The 12,687-nt window shown below is 36.6% G+C and overlaps 1 long non-coding RNA gene across 1 annotated transcript in view; it reads right to left on the reverse strand.

Moving 5' to 3' along the window:
• Nucleotides 1–11,971, reverse strand: part of LOC120297279 — a 61,477-nt gene extending 49,506 nt beyond the window's left edge. The window contains exons 1-2 of the long non-coding RNA XR_005553758.1: nucleotides 11,919–11,971; nucleotides 3,103–3,202 (exon numbers count right to left, since the gene is read on the reverse strand). This is a non-coding gene — a long non-coding RNA (uncharacterized LOC120297279). The remainder of the gene's footprint in view (nucleotides 1–3,102; nucleotides 3,203–11,918) is intronic.
• Nucleotides 11,972–12,687: the final 716 nt, after the last annotated feature.

Genomic DNA, 12,687 nt, shown 5'->3' on the forward strand with positions numbered 1-12,687 from the left:
CAACATTGCCTTTACAAAATTTCTTACTTTAAAAATAATATATTAAAGAAAACTATGGAAGAACAAAGTAATTTTAAAAAGGCATGTCCTGGCAAGGATAGCATTAGACAGAATCACTTCTGCATTCTGAATTGGAATGCTTACAATTCTACTGGCAATTTATTTTTCACATGAAGATGCAAAATGTTTATCTGGCTGAAGCCTAACACAAAGTGAAATCATTATAACACATTAGTAGTGAGGTTCTGTGCATTAATCACATGCTGTATAAGTTGGCTGAAATGCTGTGCTCCCTTGGTAAATATTGCCAGGCAGCAGGCAAAAAGTATTCAAAAGGAAGCATTGCTGATAGATAAGTCAATGCAGGAAGAGCAATAAATGGAGGAAAGATGAATTACCATAGTCGATGATCCATTTTTTGGCCAGATATTAACAAGGGATGGGGCAAATGACAACACGTACATTGTGGTGCTGTTTGTGTGAGTCACATAGTCATGTCATTTGCACAATGACGTCATTGTGGTTTCTATTGGATGCTGCTGCCATTGACTGGTATACTGAGAATCATACCCCAGAACGTTGGTAAGTCTGAACCAATTTAATTTTAATTTCACTGGCATGAAAACTACAACAAATAATTAATCCAATGAAAAGTAGCATTGGTCATAGATATTTTATATTTTAATTATAAGTGAAAATGATAGAATAAAAAAACCTCCTAACTTTTATTTGTTCTAAACAAATATCCTGTTATATACCATGACATTCTGTGTTGTGAGCACTTTGAGAAAGTTTCAGAAGAATTATTTCAGATTTCACAGCACCTCTCTGCTTTTTGTTGGAATAACCTGATTTCCTGTCAAGACTTCTGGGCAAGACTTTTTTTAAAAAAAATGAGAAGTGCTGCTGCTTTGAGAATTAAATTAATTTAAATGAACTGCATTCATTGATTCCTAAAAACTTTTTTTACATAGACTCTAATTTAGCATAGGTTGAACTATTTTGTCCACAAAAAGCCATACAGAAGCCCTTTTAAAAATGATTATCCATATGGTTGTTTATGAGGGATAGTCTAGATCAGACATGTCAAACTTGCTACGTCACATGACATCGCGTGACGTATCGGAGCTTTTTCTCCATTGCCGGCAATGGGGTGGGCGCGGTTTTCTCATGACGCATCCGGCCCATGGGTCGGCAGTTTGACACCCCTGGTCTAGATGAATGAAACTAAGTTGGAGGACCTCTTTGCCATAACATCTGCCCTCTGGAATAATATCTCCCCAGAGCTTCATAAGTTCCCACCATGATCTTATTGGAAAAAGACTTACAACCTGGCATTGTCTATAGGCCTTGGGTGGCAAACCACTTGTATGATGAGGGATCTTTTATAGATTGTGGGTTTTTTTCCAGATGTTTGATTTTATTTTTATTCTGTGTTTTAATTTTTTTACTACTTGTATGCTACCCAGAGTCATGATGAAATCGGACAGCCTACACATTTAATAAATAATAAATAAACAAATAGTAAAAAAATATTTTTTTTCTTCCATCGTAATATCACATGCCTATATTTCATGGTCTAGTGTTATATTTTGAGCTTCACAGGTCCAGTAAACCCACCCATTTCTTCTTAAACACAATGCATAAATGTTCAATAAATACCTAATGCATAAATATTCAGTAAAATAATAACTGTATTGAATTAGTCACAAATTTGAATCTGTAAAAAGTATGATAAATAGATTCCCTTGGTTTTTCTCCCCTATATTCTATATGCAATATTAAATTTCTCAAAATTAATATTGCAGTTTTAGTTTATTTCAGCAGGGGCAATGGGGCAAAAGATGCTTATTTGCTTGTTACACTTCTATCTCATGTTCTCTACAAAAGCTTAAAATTGCACACATAGTTTTCTCTTCTCCAATTTTATCCCCACAACTACTCTGTGAGCCTGCATAGCTTGAGAGACAGGGATTTGTCAAAAGTCATCTAAGGAAGTTTTTCTCTTGGTGAGGATCCAGAGTTCTCCATGCTAATCAGACAACATAACACCATCCTTTTGATGTTAGCAATATTTGTCCTTTTTCACACCTGGGCAAGGAGTTTACTTTCTTTATTCTTACTCATTTAACGTGGCACTTTGAGACAAGTTGAAGATACAAACCAAGGAATTTAGGCTGCTGCTTGCTTAGATGAGAAAAGTTGTTAGATTACTAACATTTCAGAGAAAAAGCATCTGTAACATACATACTCTTTTGTGACATACATACATACATACATACATACATACATACATACATACATACATACATACGCCAAATCTTCCATCTTCAGCAAAATACAATTCTAATGCTTGAGAAAAGGCAAGGATGCACAATAATGCATGATGGACTTAATCATTGTGAAGGAAAACACTATATAAATAGCTTTACTGCACTGTGTTGGATTAACAGGGATAGAATCAAGATCACATGAAGTGTTAATACCACTTTATAACGCCTTGGTAAGGCCACACTTGGAATATTGCATCCAGCTTTGGTCATCATAATGTAAAAAAGATGTTGAGACTCTAGAAAGAGTACAGAGAAAAGCAACAAAGATGATTAGGGGACTGGACGTTAAAACATACAAGGAACGGTTGCTGGAATTGGGTATCACTAGTTTAATGAAAAAAGGGATTAAGGGTGACATGATATCAGTGTTCCAATATCTCAGGGGTTGCCACAAAGAAGAGGGAGTCAAGCTATTCTCCAAAGCACCTGAAAGCAGCACAAGAAACAATGGATGGAAACTAATCAAAGAGAGAAGCAACCTAGAACTAAGGAGAACTTTCCTAAGAGTTAAAACAATCAATCAGTGAAACAATCTGCCTCCAGAAGTTGTGAATGCTTCAACACTGGAAGTTTCTAAGAAGAGACTAGACAACCATTTGTCTGAAATGGTATAGAGTTTTCTGCCTGAGGAGGAGGTTGGACTAGAAGGCCTCAAAGGTCCCTCCCAACTCTATTATTGTTATTGCAATATAAATTTGAGCTTCATGCAGCAGTCAGAGAACTATAATTAAAAAAGAAAGAGACAATATTATTTGTGAACCAAACTTACCAAAATCATGCAAGACAGACTGAAAACAGATGAATGCAAAACTGCTGGCTCTGCTGCGGCCTCCTATCCACTTCTGCTAGGACGATCCATTTGTTTCTCCCTGTCAAACGAGGACAAAGTGGCAGGAGTCCCAAGTATCAGAACTAGTGCAATAGGTCAAATGTCTTCTGCCAGTATTTTCCAGCATACCTGGCTGTTCAGGTGTGAAATGAGGCCTATAACAACCTTATCCCTCTCTAGATCTATTGAACTTCATCTCCCAAGATTTCCAAGTATTCACAAGATTCCCAGGTTGTGGCAAAGTATAGCAAGAAGTTGGAATAAGCTCATCTGAAACCTACACTATGTTCTTCTCTGGATCTTTAATGTACTTTCTGAATATACAACTCACTAATTACACTAGGACTTAGGAATTCAGTGTGGTTACACCCATAGTATCATTCGCATTTATCAATTCATCACTACAAATTCTTCAATAGCTCTTGATAGAAAATCAACTGTTGGAGTATAACTCAGCACGTTTTATGCCACAATTCTAAACTCACCTACATCAGATGGTAATTTCACTCTTTTTCTGGTCAACTGGACAATAAAATCCTAAACTAAAACACAAACTAGAACTGTCCACCAGCCCCCATATAGATGGCTGAGATATTGTGCAAGCACAATCAGGTGAGCTATCATTTCCCTTAAAATGGCATTGGGTTACATGGTATTTGTGGTTCAGACCAAACCAAGTCAGGTGAGTCCCATGATCATGTCTATTGATCATCATCTTCATCATATTAGCCCAATCATACAAGGTATGTTGCAAAAGTAAACTCCAGCTTGTCCATGTGTGTCTGGCTAATTAGAAAATACCTTACAATTCTGAAGACCAGTGTTCTCACTCCATGCAGCTTAGGTAGAAGATAACATTGCGAAAGTGCTGATGGAAGCTAAGAATGGTTTGCAATGAATAATTTAATCAAAAAATTGAGTCCTTTTTAATGAATTAGCTATTTGATTTCCAACTATATTGCCATTTCTCAATATCTTTACCTGGGGGCATCATTATGCCAATGAGTGCTTAGAGACAAGATTCACCTAAGATAGAATTCCTACTTGAAAGATTGCATTCTCCCCTCAGAGCTCAGTACCTTAAGCAACAGCCTATGGGAATGGAGCTGGAAGACTAAGAAAATGATTTTCCTAAGACCAGAGAAATAAAAAATGACATGCTGATTATATTCAGAACAGTATTTCTTGACATATTGATTTATTTGTGATGTCTTGACCTCTCTGAGTAGTGAATAATTTTTGCATCAGTGATTGCCAAATATTAGTGTTTCATGCTTCAATTCAAATGGGCATTGGCCAGTTAACCTGCATAGTGGTTTATCTCTGAGTAATATTGCATAACAGTGACCTGCATAATAATTAAAATAGGTCTTAACCTCATATTTAATAGTTTACATGAAAAATACTTCTTATTCTTTCCTGCCAGCACCATATTATTAGATACTACGACCCCCTCCCCCATCCATAAATTGTCTTCTGTAGGGGAGGCACAACAGGCTGAGATTGATCCCAAAATGCCAAGATACAACACTAAGCTTATGACAGAAGCAATTTCCACCCCCTCTAATTCCATGGTTTTTTACTTCAGCTCTAGTTGAACTTACATCCTACTAGAGTATCAGCAATATTGAATTGCTAACCAAAGAAAAGAAAAACAGAACACCAGGTTTCAATATCTATGGAGATTCTCAGTCATCCAGGTCATAGTTATCCCAAAGGTGCTGGACTTCCTTATTTTTCTTTGAAGACATTTCGCTTCTCATCCAAGACGCGTCTTCAGCTCTGATTGGATGGTGGGGAATGGAAGGATTTATACTCCTTGCAGAAAGATGGTCATTTGTATTCCTTAGAGCATTGTTGAGGCCACTTGGAGGTTTATCTATGTCCTCAAGGTCACCTGAGTAGTGCAAATGGGTGCGGAGCCTTCTTGGAACTGCTGAAAGGACTGTGTTGTGGCCTGGAGATAGATGATGTCTTATCTCTCCCTCTGTTGAGAGAGGGCTGTTCAATTTTGAGATAGATGGTCTCTTTGACCCCTCTTTCAAACTAGTGATCCTTTTGTCCAGAATGTGGACTTTGCTGTCTTCAAAAGAGTGGCTTTTGTCTTTTAAATGCAGATGGACTGCTGAATCTGGTCCTGATGGTTTTGTTCTCCTATGTTATATCATGCATTTATGAAGTGGTTATTTTTCCCGCCCAATTTACAGATCTACACATGAGTCACTGCATTGTATTGCATATATCACATTGTTCAGTTTGTGTCTGGGTGTTTTACCCTTCGGGTGGACAAGCTTCTGCCCTAGTGTATTCGTGAGCTTGAAGTGTGCAGGTTGGCTGAAGATTCTCCTGAACTTTTCTGGTACTCCTGCAATATATGGAATGATAACGTTGCTTTGTTTATTGTTTTCTTCTTTGTCTGTTATGGAGGAGCTGGGTCTTTTTTGGGGTCTGATGAAGACCCACTTGGGATAGCAACATGTTCTGGGGTTTCCTTGATGTGTTTTAGTTCTTTTTCTTTCCTGTCTTTGCTGGTAGGCAGACCTTCAGCTCAGTGGTGTAGGGTTCTGATAACTCCCATTTTGTGCTCCAGTGGGTGATGAGAATCAAAATGTAAATACTGAATCATGTGTGGGGATTTTCTGTAAACTTCGGTAAGGCTTCTGTCTTCCTTAATATGTACTGCACAATCCAGGAAGGCCAGACTATTTTCCTTAAACATCTTCCTGTGTGAATTTGATGTATCTTGTCTACAGAGTTGATGTATTTGATGAACACTTCCAATTCCTGTATTTTGATCTTGACTCAGGTATCATCCACATATATATACCAGTGAGTGAGTGGAATTCCTGTGAAGGAGTTTAGAGCTTTGGTTTCTACCTCTCTCAAGTAGAGATTGGCCACAGTGAGTGAAACAGGTGAACCCATGATACAGCCATGTTTCTGTCTGTATTTAAAATAGGTAGTGGTCAGGCAGAGGTCCAGCATAGCACATATGTGGTCTGGGCTGAGGTTGGTTCTGTCACCTAAGGTGCTGTCTTTTAGTAGTCATTTCTTTACTACTGTGTCAGCTTCAGTTGTTGGAATGCAGGTGAAGACGAAAGTCACATCATAGGAAACCATAGTCTCATCCAGGTCTAGGTTTCAAGAAAGAGAACTTTTAATGTAACACTGTATTTGGGATTTCAGAGTTTCTTTTAATTTGTGCTGTATCCTGATCCATAATGTGTAATACCACTGGATGCAGGTAGAAGCTAAATAAAAAACCAAATAAATGCCAAAACAGTATCAGTAACAACCTTGGACCCTGTTACTGATCCTGGACAGCCTGCACTTCTGTATTGTTATTGTGCCTTATGTTCTATTTTATCTGCATAGTATAAATAATATAAACTTTAGAGTGTTTCTTGCTCACATCTGAAATTCACTCTCAAAAGCCTACCTCAGCCAGAGTAAACTGACTTTATTTCTTTATTTGCCCTTAGCAAATTATGACTGGTTGTTCATTATAAAGGTATATTTTGGGTAATACTATAAAACCACGCAAAAAAAGACAAAAAAGTAAAAGAGATCAGTGAGCCAACATCAAAATAAAAGTTACAATTAAAAGCATACCACCAAAATTTAAAAGAAAGTTTAGATCCAAGGAAATTTTAAAACAATTGTGTATAGTACCTAAATGTATTTATATTTCATAAGTGGGATGCCCAGCCCCAAAGCCTGTTCTTCCAGTTATTACCCTTCTCATTTCAGATAAAATGCCTTGAAGGTGATCTGAGTACAGGATAGTTACATATTCAACATTACATGCGTTTCCTGTGTTTGAAGACATTTTCAAGACTGCTTTGAAGTCAAAGTAGGGAAAATAGCTCGTATTAAAGTTATCCATCATCAAGTTGCACCTTGATGACAGAATGAGCACTACACAGCCCACCTGGTCATACTCTTCCTTATTACAGTGTATTGCACTTCTACTTAAATTACTAGTAGTTTCTTCTAATTATGCATCTCCACACATTCATTAGGTATGCTAATTGAATGCAAAATGCTGTCACTTTTGCCCTTAATTTTTTTAGTCATGTGTCAAATGGCCCTCTACATAGAGTGCAGATGGGCTCATGTGGATGTTAGTAAGCCTTCTGGGATTTAAATCCATTTAAGCACTAACACTTGTTATACATAAAACAGAGCCAGGGACATATTTAACCAAACTTTGCCTGCTCCCATAACTATTTAACATTTCTCTCTTCATTTTAAAAAAGAGTGTATCCATTGATTTATACATTCATTCATTTTTATTAGGAGCACTTGATCTTTGATACTCATTCCTTGTCTGGATTCAAATGAATCAGTCTTTGCCTGAAAATGCATCCATTTTTTTCAAGCTTTCTCTTAATATGCTGAGTTTTAAGTTGATCTCTCTTCCTTCTCCATTTTCCTTTAGCCTACCCCAAGGTAGCTGTTCATTTTCACTGGAAGTCTACAGTGGGAAGAATATTATATGCAGGAAAGTGCCACATATTATTTGAGATATACTGCGTTCATTATACTTTGTTAGAGATTGGCCAGCCTGAAATACATTCCAGATAAATTATGGGATATGTACTGCTATTTTCATGCCTTAGGGGTTTTTTTCCTTGTTCAACAATCACCATCCCAAGGCCTTTTCCCCACCCACTATCATGACTTCTGAAATGTAGATGGCCTTTCCTATTTGCAGTAATTGATCACTGCCAGGGCTAAAATTATCTCATGCTGTTGGCCTTCCCTCTCCTTGATCTGAATCATCCATTCATCCATTTTATTCTCTGTGGCTTTGTGAATTAGGTTAGATAGAGAAATGACTTACCCCTGCCTGCATGGCTGAAAAGAACTTCCACAAGCTTACTTGAATGCCAAAACCCTGTCTTCCAGAATCAGGTGCTCTTCCTAGGCATTTACAGTTGTAATTTCTACCCAACATAGCCATAGCAATAGCACATAGACTTATATACCAACCCATAGTGCTTTTCAGCATTCTCTGGGTGGTTTACAATGTCAGCATATTGCCCCCAACAATCCTAGCCCTCATTTTACCAAGTTTGGAAGGGTGAAAGGCTGACCAAAAGGTGCTTTTTCAAAAGGCTACTGGGCTTTCTTTGTTTTTCCTGGAAGATGTTCACTTCTCATTCAAGAAGTTTCTTCAGTTCTGACTGAATGGTGGGAATGAAAGGATTTGAAAAACAAAGAAAGTCCAGTTGCCTTTTGAAAAAAGGACTATTGGGATAACCATGACCTAGGTGACTGAGAATCTTCATAGACAGGTGGAAAGCTGGGTCAACCTTGAGTCCCATCAGGATCAAACTCCCGGGAAGAGTTTGCCTGCAATATTGCATTCTAACCACTGAGCCACCAGGGTCATGACTGTTGAGATAATGAAAGTTGATTTTCAATATATCCAAAAGATATGCAGTGTTTGACAATTACATCTGGTTGAAGTTGTTCATTGAGATCTGCTACAATATTTTTATATAACAGACAAAGAATCTGAAAACATGTAGTGATTAGGGTTAAACAATATCTTAGTCTAAGCTTTCATTGTCTTAGTCTCTTGTGTTGAACCACTCTGATAAGCAGTATAATGGTTCAGGTTTTTTGATCAAGCATATGTGAGCACAGCAATTTTGATTTGCTAATCCAAATAGAGAAGGCTGAAGAACCTTCTCTATTTTGAAGAACCAAGTGGGAGACCATTACAAAGAAAATCATGAACTACAAGAAAACCAATAAAAGATCCAGTAAAGATTGACTGTTTCATTGAGGCAGCAATCAAGTAGCAGAAATTTTCTCTTTGCTTATTTCATCATCTTTCCAAACTTTTTTTTCAGTTGCAGTACAAAACACACTACAGAAATATTCTTCCAGTTTCCTTTTAATGGATCCAAAGGTTCTCTTAAGTTGCTTCCATGCATTAATCCAAAAAGAGCAAATTCAGCTGATAAGCAAAGACAAAGTATGACAATTCTTCATCCAGGTTACAGGAATTTTTCCTAACATAAGACTAATGGTACATTTTTTGAGTTTGTAAAACTAGTCGTTTGTTGTTTTGAAATATTCTATTTCACAATGTTTCCACATATATAATTAGTCCCTTTATCTGAAATGGTTTCATAGGGAAATATTGTAACTGGGAAAAAGGTTTCAACAATTATTGAAGCTTTGGTGGTTGTTACAGCTCCTGCTTTGTATCTTTTAATGTGGTCCATTAGTGTCTTTTATTTTTGAATTTGCTTTTATAAAAAAAAAAGCTAAAAGTTTTACCATTACTGTAACAGGCAGTGGTTTTTAAGGTATGTTAAAACTTTTTATATGATATGTTTGAATTTTTGTATTCTGCTATGTCCATAAAAATTTGCATGGGGTCTATGCTTCTTTATTAATTATATTTATTTACAGAATTTATATACCACTAGTTCCCACAAGGACTCCCAGTGGTTTATAAAAAGCTAAGTGTACAAACTATAACAACCTTTTCACAACCCCAAATCAATTGTTCGAAAGGAACTTCCTGAATATCTTTATTTCATTAGAAACTCTGAGGAAGAACTCAATCCTAGCTGTGTTCCGAAAAACTATTTGGGAGGGCACTTTGCTAATCTCTGGAGGTAAGCAATTCCATAGTAAAAATACATATCAGGAGACACTTAGGCTTGTTAATTCCTAGATGACCTATACAACATAGATAATGACTTATTTTCCTTAACTGAAAATGTTGCACGCACAGTCTCTGCAAGGGCTCTCTATTTAACTGCTGGTTTTTAAGACTATAACTAAAGCAACCTATTTTCCACATAATTTTCTGAAGTCAAATCCAAACATCATTCTTACCATAGTGTGAGAACACTCTAGCCATCATAATCTGGCCATCTGTCTGGACGTCCTCACCTATACCTTGAGGCAAATCAGAGATTGAGGCAGCCTCAGGTTACGTTTAGGTGTTCCACAACTCAGGTAGTGTTTTTCAATTTATTGTGGCGTAAGTGGCTACATGTAGTCAACTTCGGGTACATATATGTCATGGGAGACCATATTTTCTGTGTCAATTTCTATGCCAATAGCTCTTGCACTTCTGTGCTTCTACTCTCTTGTCCTTGGTAACGCTGCCTGTTGTTCATTCTTTTTTTTCCCTCAGTTTTAACAATATTTTGGATAAAGTGAGTGACTGGTCAAATCTATGATGAGAAGTTCCTGGATAAAACCTTATATGATGCAAGGCAGAACTGAGGGGTGCATTTATTGTCATTATTATTATTTATTAGATCATCAAGTAATACAGGTCACCAAATCCCAAGGATTCTTGGACCTGTACAATATACAATAAATAAATAAATTAGAAGCATAAGAAAAGAAATATACAATAAACAAGAAGCCTATAAATATGTGACAAATAGGAATAGAACAGGAATCTATTGTAAAAATGCTCTTAGTTACTCCTAGTCTCTTTTGACTCAGAAACCTCTTGGGCCTCCTCTCAAAGATTAATGAATAATCTTTTGAAAACTGTAGGACAGAGTCATCTGTAGTAGCTTCAATATAGACAGCCATTAAAACATTTAACATCTGTCTTTAACAGTATAAGCTTGGCACAGTTAACAAACATAAAGAAAGTTCTTTGGAAATTCATTTTATGCAGGATCATATAATAATTGAAGCATTGGAAGTGACCATAAAGATCAACACCTGCTCAGTGCAAGAGTCCTAGAGCATCTCTGAGAGGCAATCATCTAGCTTCTGTATGAAAATCTTCAACAAAAGGGAATTCACCAATTCATGACTTCCTGATGTCTAATCTGAACCTACATTCTTGTGATTTTAACCTACTGGCTCTGGTCTTGCATTCTAGGGTATTGTATAAACGCTCAATTTCCTCTTGTGTCTGACAACCTTCATTTGAATTTGAAAGACTTCTATAATATTCCCCTTTAATAATCATTTCTGTAGATGAGATATACCTAGTTCCTTTCACCATTTCTTACAGGGTTTGCTTCCCAGATCACTCACTATTCTGGTAGTCTTCTCTGAATATCCCTCTTGTCACTATCCTTTTGGAACTGTGTTGCCCTGAACAGGACACAATATTTCTATGTGGTTTTTATCCAGGTCAGATAGGAACAATTATTTCTTGTGATTTACACATTATGCTTTCATTAATGTACCAAATATAGCATTTGCCTTTTTAGTAGTTGCATCATACTCTTGGCCAATGTATAACCTGTGCTCAACTTTAAAGGACACCCAGATCATTTCACATGTGCTATTGCTAAATCAGGTCTCCCCCCCCCCACATCGTTTATTTTTGCCTTTTATTTTTCATACTTAGATGCAGAGTTTTATATTCATCTCTGTTTAATTCTATCCTAGGTTTTAAAGCTGGCCATGGAAACGTTATATCGTTGATGGCTAAATAGTTCATTATATATCTGTGGGAGACAAGTATAATAGTTTTGGAACCTAGCAAACTATTATGTCTTATTTTGAATTCATTGCAACTTTTATTACAAATCTTAAAGAGATCATATCTCCCCTTCCCCCATACAATCTTTTAAACTCTTTCCCTGTTTTTAAGCCGTATTGGCCAGAGTCATTAGTTTCTTTTCCATCAGTTAAATTCACTGGAAGATTAAAAAGAGTGCTATTATCCAAACTAATATGTTTCTCCTAGCGCCCAAATTATATTTGGTATGTTTTTGAGATATTGAAAGTAATGTAAGGTAACTTACAATTTAGCAATTAAAAAGAAAAAGGACTCCTTGTTGGAAGGAAGATCATTAACATTTTCTTCTTCATTCAGTATTATAGCTTTGTTCAAATTACATACACAACAGTTCTCACTCCATGACAACAGGATAACAACAAACTAATTTTAGTGGCAAGATCAGCAGTTAGTAGCTACTGGCATAACACACTTCAATAGCTTTAGCAGAAGAATAGTACACATTTAATGTGCAAGATAGCCAATTAGCATCTAACCCTGGAGATTTCAGTGACTACTTGCTGACTGAAGAAGTTTTACCGCTCTCTTTCTCTGTTTTCCTCCCCCCACTTTCTTTCTTTTAATGTGATAGTTGCTTTGCATAAGAATAATGGTCAGGAAATCCATAACTCCTTATTTTAAAAAAAAGGCACGAGGACATTAGGAAGGCAACATTCATTTTTCTCCAGTGTGGAATAAATTATAGCCAGATTTACCTATTCTCAGTTGAACATAATGATTAACATTGTAAAATCTTTAAAAACAAAACTGTGAGTAGAAACTGGGGTGGCAAAGAAAGAAGAATTGAGGGAATTCATAAGGCTTCTACATCTAAAGGTTCAATGGATTTATTACAGGGAGGTAAACCGAGGTTCCAGGATGTTTAATATGGCCTACCAAGCCCCTTGTTTGCTCGCAGCCTTTGGACATCCTCTCCTCCACAATAAGTCCCTGACATTTGAACTAGGAAACACACAAAAAATGTAATATAGACCGTAAAATATGCTTTTAAAATC

Source organism: Crotalus tigris, unplaced genomic scaffold (genome assembly GCF_016545835.1).
Source record: "Crotalus tigris isolate CLP2741 ecotype Arizona unplaced genomic scaffold, ASM1654583v1 scf7180000017604.1628558, whole genome shotgun sequence".
NCBI classification, from domain to species: Eukaryota; Metazoa; Chordata; class Lepidosauria; order Squamata; family Viperidae; genus Crotalus; species Crotalus tigris.